Below are 9,476 nucleotides of genomic sequence, written 5' to 3'. Positions count from 1 at the left end.
CTTCCTTCCTTCCTTCCTTCCTTCCTTCCTTCCTTTCCTTTCTTTCCATCTGTCTGTCTTTCTTCCTTCTTTCTTTCCTTTCTCTTTCTTTCTTTCTTTCTTTCTTTCTTTCTTTCTTTCTTTCTTTCTTTCTTTCTCTTTCTTTCTTTTTCTTTCTTTCTTTCTTTCTCTTTCTTTCTTTCTTTCTTTCTTTCTTTCTTTCTTTCTTTCTTTCTTTCTTTCTTTCTTTCTTTCTTTCCTCCCTTTCTTATTCCCTCCTTCCCTCTTCCTTCCTTCCCTTCCTCCCTCTTTTTCTCTCTCTTCCTTTCCTCTTTTACAAATACAACAGTTTCAAATGGTGCTCTGTCATCTCATTATAGATTACTGCAAAGTGTGATACTTAGTAAGAACTAACTATCAAAAGCCTTGATGTCATTCAAAATTTATTTTACGACTCTAACTCCTGTTGGCCTGCTCAGTCTTCTTGCCAAAAACAACTTTTGTGTATGGTGAATAGAGGTTTTCAAAATCAAGTTATGCCTTCTCAGAAATGTATGAAATTTACCCATCTAGGTGCCTATTATCACCCTGGCCAGCTTATAAACTGCTCAAGGGAAAGGATTATTTACATTCTGTCTCTCTATCCTCTGTGCCTAGCACTGTGTAGAAGCTTATTGTTGATTGATTCTGCAGTTTTAGCACTGGAAATAATCCTCAAAATCAATCAATCCAATCAACAGATTTTACAGATGGGGAAACTGAAACCCAGAGAGGTTGTGACTTTCTAGCTAGTGACACAGCTATCATGGGGATGGGAATTTCTGGACCCTTGGTTTAATATCAGTTCTTCCACATCCCATTGCTTCTCTCCTCTCATTTAATAATGAGTGTGCCTCTCCTTCGGCTAAGGTCCTTTCTTCATGGGTCCTGAAGACTGTGTGGGAGGAACACAAGCTCTGGAAAGTCCTCCTGAACTGGAGAAAGTGACCCTTAGATGCCCCAAATGTCACCTGAGGCCTGACCTGGTAAAGTCTGGACAGGCTCCTCTTGAATTCGGCTTCAAGTTAACAATTTTTTTTCTTTTGCCTAATAGCTGATGAAGTCCTAGTGAGGTTACAAACTGCATAAGTAGACAGATCTTGCCCTAGACCAATGTAGTTCTGCATTAAGTATCTGACTGCCTGCTTCTGTATATTCTTTTTTTTTTTTTGGCTTTTTGGTGAGGCAGTTGGGGTTAAGTGACTTGCCCAGGGTCACCCAGCTAGTAAGTGTCAAGTGTCTGAGGCTGGATTTGAATTAAGGTCTTCCTGACTCCAAGGCCGGAGCTCAATCCACTGCACCACCTAGCTGCCCCCTGCTTCTGTATATTCTAAACTGATTTTAGACAAACTCAGACAATTATCTTGCCCCAGAATCCCTGAAACACTCTACAATGTTATGAGTTTAAACTCCAGTCCCCTAAACAAAACATTAGGAAAGGATTCCCTTTAATCCTTGCCAAGAAGGGTTCCCTTTCTTTCCCCCCCAATATGAGGCAGTGGCTGCTTGGGCAGTGTTCATGACTAGGACCAGGGCCTTAAGTAAGGTTATTAGGATGAAAAAAATAGAAGTATCCAAATGTACACTTGAACCACATCCATCTCCCTCGTTCTCCTGTTTTGGGTTGTGGGGGAGAGGGACGAAGGATAAAGGCAAGAGGAAAAAGAGAGAAGGAGGGTCAAAGAAGTGAAATGGGAAAGTAGTCTGGAGGGGTTAGAAGTGGGGAAACTGAGGCATTATGGCACTGTGGGAAGAGTGCTGGATTTGGAATTAAAGGATCTGTGTTTCCATCCCACTTCTGCCAGGTCTGTGTGGTCTTGGGCAAAGCCTAAACTTCTCTGGGCACCAGGTTCATTCCCTGTAAAATGACTTCACAATGACAGGATGGGGGAGGGATGGACCAGATGACTTTGAAGAACTTCTCCTTCTCTAACTTTATGCTCCTACAGTCCTCTAAGACCTATATCATATTTCTTTCCACCTTAAACACTTTATTCTTGTGGCAATTCTAGTGCTGGAAAGTGGGGGACATCAACCATCCTAAATGTCATCTATTAGTGACTTTTTCAGGACCCCATGTTCTAGTCTCAAAAGATCCAGAAATCTGAGTGACATAATTTGGAAATTTGGAAATCACTGAGCTACATGATCATTCCAATTTGGGGTTTAAGGCTGAATCTACGTCCCTCCAAAAAGTCTGTGTTGAAAGAATCACCTGTGAGGTACATGGGCTGCCTCTGCATTCCCTCTCTCCTTCCCTTTCTGCTTATAAAACCATTGGTTTGTTTAATGCTGCTTCTGCTGGAAGAGGGACAGCACGTCCACGCTGGTCCAGTCCTTCCAATGCTGTGCTCTTCCCACTGAGGATGTAAGTGTTGGCATCATAGGAATAGCCATGTGGAGGCCAGGCAGAAAGAAATTATCAGGTGATTCTTTCTCCACTCCCATGCAAGACACTAATGGGCATCTAAGTCAGTGGGATGGTTTAATTTAATTCAACACTCAAATTAACTGTCTACCATGTGTCAGGTACTCTACTAGGTGCTGTCAATACAAAGGCAGAAAAAGGAAAACTGTCTCTGCCCTCACAGAGCTTCTACATACAGTAGCTTTTATATACAGTAGTCACTTATTAAAGGATAGGACCTATGATTCCATTGGCATAAGGAGCTCCTGGGTGAGTAAGTTTTTGCTACCAATGCAAGATGGCACCTTCTCTGCAATTACCCAGTTGCACTGAGAAACCTGATCAAGCTCATGCAGCTAGTATGTGTCATAGGGCCTCAACCCAAGTCTTCCTTTCTTTGAAGCTAGTGCTCTATCATATCTTTCAGGATAAAATTTAAATAGGGATAGGTACTTAATAAATGTTTATAAAATGCATGAATGAAAAAGTGAATGGATGAATGAATGAATAAATGACATGCCAATTTAATTTATCACAGCAATTTAACTTGCTGGCCCGGCTCCTGGGAGTTCCTGGGTAGATACCACCCAAGTAGAGTTGTATACCAACCCTGGCATTAGTCAGGAGAATTGAATGGCTTACAAGCAAGCTTTTGGGACCTGACTTCGTCTAGATAAGTTGTCACCTGCTCCTTATGACTGGAGCCTGCCTAGTCTGAGCCAACAAGCAAGACTCGGAAGTAAAAATAAAACCAAAATGCAAGCCAGGATATGAAGTATCATTAATATACATGTGCACGTCAATGCCCTTGCTCCCACACTGCCATATCTTACCCATCCTTATCCACTGGGGACATTGTTTTTGATAATAGCATAACCACTGAAACTTGAATTTCATCTCAGTCTTTTGAAATAGTCTTACTAGGAACCAGATTCTATGATAAAATACCAGCCAAGTTGGTTAAATAGTAATAACAATAATAATAATAATAACAATAATAATAGCTAGTGTTTATAAAATGCTTTAAGGTAGGCAAAGTACTTCACAAATATTATTTCATCTTATTCATCTGGCTGCCTTGGATGGTCAGCAGAAGTGAATCTGTGAATTGTCTAGATAGACAAATAGACTTTGTTCAGTTTTAGCTATCACTTTTGGCAAGACACTGATAAGCTAAAGCTAAAACCAATCCAGGTGAAGGGCCTTGAGACTGTGCTATGTGAGTACCAGTTGAAGAATACAATTGTTTATTTTATAGAGGGGTAGACTTAACAGGGATGATTGTCTTCCAGTATTTCAGAGGCTGGAGTGTGGAAGAGGGTTTTGATGTGATCAGTTTTGTTCTAGAGGGCACAGCTAGGAACAATGGGACAAAGTTTCAGAGAGGTAAATTTCTGCTTGTTGTAAAGAAAAGCTTCTTCTTCTTCTTTTTCCTTTTTTTTTTTTTTTGGCAATTGTGGTTAAATGACTTGCCCAGGGTTACACAGCTATTAAGTGTCAAGTGTTTAGTCTGAGGCCGGATTTGAACTCAGGTACATCCTGACTTCAGGGCCGGTGCTCTATCCACTGCCCCACCTAGCTGCCCCTAAAGAAAAGCTTCTTAACAGAATCATCTAAGAGGAGAATGAATCATCTGAGGAAGTAGTAAGTTTCCTTTCATTGTAGGTCTTTAAGCAGAAGACTGAATAACCATTTGTAATGAACAGTTCTAGCCCAGTACCTCTTTAAATATGGGTTGGGTGGATAGAGCACGGTGCCTGAAGTCAGGAGAACCTGATTTCAAATCCGGCCTCAGACCAAACACTTCATACTTACTAGCTGTGTGACCATGGGCAAGTCACTTAACCCCAATTGCCAAAAACAAACAAACAAACAAAAAAAACATAGATATGGGTTGGACTGGATGGCCTTTCCTCCCATGATTCTAGACATTACAACATCATCTATGAAATTTTCTTTATGATAGCAGCATAACAAAACTACATAGGTCTTCCCAAATGGGACAATGCACTGCTGAAAATTCCCCATCATATATTTTCTCTATGACTATGATGCTGCTTCTTTGGGGTATCTTATTAAGGATACTTTCCTCTCAGTTCTTTGTAAAATGGCGATAATCACCCGTGATGCATAGCTGACTCCCAGGAATGTTGGGCAAGTTAATGAATTGTGTCTGCAGGGAGCTTTAAAATCCATGAAGAAGCTAGCTCAGTAACTATTGTAACTTTGAGGCCTGACATTTTTGACTTATAATGCCCTGGTGAATGGATCTGGAACTTCCCCGTCATCCTTCCCAGTAAGGAAGCTTTACAATTCACGATTTTTAAGAATAGGCCTGATTGTGTCAGCTGTAGATTCACATATTCACATTCCCTGCCCCCCCACCTTCCCCTTTTTATTAAAGTTTCCCTCATCTCAGGTCAGCCAGCAGCAGCTTTTCTCTGTGGGAATTGTCTTACCAAGTTTAAAGGTAGAAAAATGTCTCCGTTACAACTCTTTGGGGATTTGCTCATTTTACAGTAGTTTGAGCCCATCTTGTGTGAACTTTCTTTCCCTGAGCAGACAGGGTTCTGGCTTCTCTGTACTATCCAAGGTAGCCTTGAATCTTACTGCCATCAGCTGTCTCCTCCAATGGGCAGCAGCTGTACCAGGGAATAAAGCTGTAATTTAATTGGTGTTGGGAACTCCCAGAGGAGGAAGTTCCTTCTACCAATGCAGGCTGTTACCTTCTCTAGAACTTCTAATCTTTTTTAAAAAAATTATTTTATTTTTAATTTGTGGAATAAACAAGCATTTCCATAACATTGTATAATAAAAATGATGATTGCACATGAAACTAAATACTTGTCTTTGAGCAGGGATTCTTAACCATTTTTTGTATATGAAATGGCGCTCTACTTAGAATCATGTTTCCAAATTTATCAAATGAAATAACTAGGATTCTAAGGAAAAACAATTATAATTAAATACAGTGATAAAAAACAACTTGAAGGACCCTGGGTTAAGAACTCCTTGCTTGGAGAGTTGTATCTGGGAGATGTGTCTAACATGCAGCCTGCTGCCTAATGTGCTATGGCCCATAGCACTTGCCAATGCTGCCTGGACCAGATTAAAATATAATTGGGAAAGAGTTAACAAAATAAATAAAAACATAATAAAACATAGATAATTTTAATATGTGGTTTTCTAAGTAAATATGCTACCCACAGGGATCTTGACCTATGGTTTAGTTCTGTCTCCCCTCCCCGCCTCCGCCTTTTTTCTATTTCAGTTTGACACCAACTGGCATAAATCATTGATGAATAAAATGACTTACTCAGGGTCTCACAGTCAGTGGGTGCAGAAGCAGGACTTTATTTTCAAAAGTTCCTTTGCCCTTAAAAACAAAACAAAACATTTTAATTTGGCACCTAGAGTTTCCAGAGATTAAAGTTGATTTGCTTTTTGTCTTAAAGCTTGATGAAGTGAGATTGTAAATGACTAATTCATGTATGACTAAATTTTAGGGTCACCTTCCCGGCTCTTGTCTTTTCCTGCTGAACATACATGGTCATACATGAACATACACTCTGCCATTAAGGTCAAGTTTCAAGGTTCAAGTTCTTTTTCTCAAAATATTCCAGCTAAAATTTCATCTGCCTCTGACATGAGCCATCAGGAAGATTGGATGGAAATGTACATGCATGTACATGCATGTGTATATGCACATACACATATGTGTATGTATGCCCATATATGCATAAATATGTATATATGATACATGTGTATGTACACATGCACACATGCACATACACACACATCATCAGTGAAAAGTTTCAGTTGCCTGCAATGTGCCAAGTACTGTACTAAGTGCTAAGGATACAAAGAAAGGCAAAAAAAAATCCCTGCTGCCAAACTCACGGAGAGGCAACTTGCAAAAAGTTACGTAAACACCCCCTATATGCAGGACAAATTGGAAATAAGCAACAGAGACTAGCATTTAGGAAGTGGCAAAAGGTTTCCTGCTGAAGGACTTTTAGCTGGGTCCTGAAGGAAGCCAGGAGGGCTCTCCCTCTCCTCCCCCCCACCCCCATACCCCTCCTCCTTCCTCTCCCCTCCCCCTCCCTCTCCCCCTTCGTCTCCCCCTCCGCCCTCTCCCTCTCCTTCTCTTTCCCTCTAGTTCTGCCCAAGTAAGATGCTTCAGTTTACCCATCTAGAAAATGAGAATCATTGTCCTTAACTCCACCTCCCTCGCCTTATGATGCAATACATAGGGTTATTATGAGGAGAGTGATTTGTAAACCTCACAGTGTTATAGAAACATGACACATTCTCATGCCATTTGTGTAAGCATCAGCACAAGCCAAAGGAAGGAATGAGACCTGTGGGATGCTTGCTGCTGCATGACACTCTCGCCAGGTGGGTCTAGTGAATGTGCTAAGGCTAAGAACACTGGTAAGAAAACCTTCAGGGTGTCCATCCCCCAAAACGTGGTTCTAGTCTTGGGAACAAGGATCACAGCGTTAGAGCAGTGAGGGGCCTTAGGGGTTATTGAATCCACCCTCTTCTTTACAGATGAGGAAACTGAGGCCTCACCTGAACACTTCTAGATAAACCATCTCTTGTCCCATGCTTAGTGATAACCTAGGGAGGAGTTGCTATTTATTATTTAAAGTTCTGCACAGTAAGTAAAACACTGAGTATTTTGGTAATGCACATTTCATAAAAACAAGCACTTTGTTAGTATTTCCTGTTTGCCTGCCTTTGAATTAGGGCAATTATTGTCTCTTTGAGCATATGTGCATTATGACTTATGGCAGCAGTATAAGGCTAGGTACAGTAGTGGCAAGGCTTAATGATTGCTAGGCAGGTGGGAGAAAGGATTCTCATATCAGAGTGGATGGAGCATTTGGAGCGGAAGGGTTTATGCTAAATTTTATCATAATACGTGTGGCTTTGGTGGGGGTGGGACTAGAGGGATTAGAGAAACTTGACCTGTGATTTCATGGGTGTGGGCCCCTCCCGGTGAAGAAACGCCCTCTACTAATACAGATCAGCCCTTTCTCTGCCACCTAGGATCTTAGTTGCCTGGGGCACTGAGTTAAGTGATTTGTCCAAGATCACATAATCAGTATGTATCATAGGTGAGATTTAAATGTGGGTTGTGAGAATCCATTTGGACCCCTACTCCATTCCAATCAGTTTGATATATTACATAAATCATATGGGGATAGATAAGTTCTTATAGTGGGCCTCAAACGTTAATGTAATGTTCACTACTTCTTTACCAAGTTATGAGACTCACTTGTGCACCCACAAGAATTCTGACTGATATCTCCATCTTGTTTTTCTCAAATTTCATGTCCAAACCCAGCGTGAGTTGGATGCCTTGATGCTTTGGAGAGTTCCCCAATTTATTTTTGTACCTCTGGATCTCTCTCGTCCAACGTGAACAGGTGACCATTTTACGACCACTTAGTGGAGATGCTCCATGCCTTGCCTAGCCTGTGATCGTGTTGCTGATATGTCATTTTTGGTCCTCAAGAGGCTGGTCTATCAACCAATGAGATTCTGTATTTTGCCATGCCTCTTTTGCATATTTGGGTATCAAACCCTATAAAAACAAGGTAGTGGAAGAAGGGGGCATCTAAGATCCTGAGGAAGATCTGAGGTCCATTTCATTAGAGGGGACCACGGACCTTTAAATAAAGTACCATTGGCTCAGAGCTCTGCCTCAGTCTCTTTTGTTGTAGGTTGGACAATTTTAATCCTCACAGGTCTTTCTCTGAGATCAGCTGTCTGCTGCCTTTTAGCTCATAATAAATGTCTCAAATTTCTATACCATTCTAACACTTGCAAAATGTTTCCTCCTAGTGAGACAGGTGGTGCTTGAATTATGGAATGAAAAAATGAAGTCTCAAATGAAAAGTCAAGCTTATGAGTAGTAACTAATGATAATTATAATATGGTACTTGAAAGTTTACAAAGCACTTTACATTGGCCTATTAAAGTGAATCATAATTGTAACAATAGATAGCATTGATATAGCACTGAAGGTTTTCAAAGTGTTTTACAAATGTTATCTCATTTGGTCCTTTCAACAGCGCTGGGAGGCAGGTGGTATTTTTTATTCTCATTTTAGAGATGAGGAAATTGAGCCAGTGATTCATTCTTTTAATTAATGTGAATTTCTAGAGGATCTACTGAATATATCTTTATGATACCAAGAAAGCAGAAGTCAAGCCATACTTCTATTCTTGAGAAAGGTTGGATTCCATTTACAAGTCGACTGGAACCAACAGAGTCTTATTACTAATGGAAGGGAAAAGATTTTCATGTTCATTCCCTCCTACCATTTGGAAGGTTCCTCACCCCATTACCCCCATCCTTGACTATTACAAGAGCATCCCAATAGGTTTTCATGCCTCTATTCCCCCTTATATTCACTCTACCCTTCATTCCACTTATTGAAATACCTTTCAGGATATTATAGGCAGCTGGTGGCCCAACTGGAGAGAATGCTAGACTTGAAGATAGGAAGACCTGAGTTAAAATCTGGCCTCAGATATTTACTAGCTGTGTGACCCTGTGTGACCTCTGTTTGCCTCAGTTTCCTCAACTGTAAAATGGGGGTAATAACAGCTCCTACCTCATAGGGTTGTTGTGAGGACCAAATAAGAAAATATTTGCAAAAAAGGGCTTACCGCATAGTAGGGTCTATATAAATGTTTATTCCATTTCTTTCAGGGAATGTCATACTTAAAAGTCAAAATCTTTTAGAAGATATGCATTTTAATCCTGCCATAGACCCTAGATGTGTGACCTTGGGAAAGTCACTCCCTCTCAACCTTAGTTTCACCTATAAAATGGGAATAACAATAGCACCTACTTCATAGGATTACTATGAAGATGAAATGACATAGCACCTGTAAAGTACTTTATGAACCTTAACTTGCTGTATAAATGTCAGCTCTTGCTATTATCATTCCTCACCAAGCAAAGTTCAAACTTCCCTTCCTGATATAAAAGGCTCTCCACATTTGTGCATCATCCTGCTTTTGAAACCTTCTCT

The sequence above is a fragment of the Vombatus ursinus genome, unplaced genomic scaffold (assembly GCF_900497805.2).
Source record: "Vombatus ursinus unplaced genomic scaffold, bare-nosed wombat genome assembly UNPS02005264.1, whole genome shotgun sequence".
In the NCBI taxonomy this organism is placed as follows: domain Eukaryota; kingdom Metazoa; phylum Chordata; class Mammalia; order Diprotodontia; family Vombatidae; genus Vombatus; species Vombatus ursinus.
The sequence above is the reverse complement of the archived record's forward strand: the minus strand, read 5'-3'. Positions refer to the sequence as shown.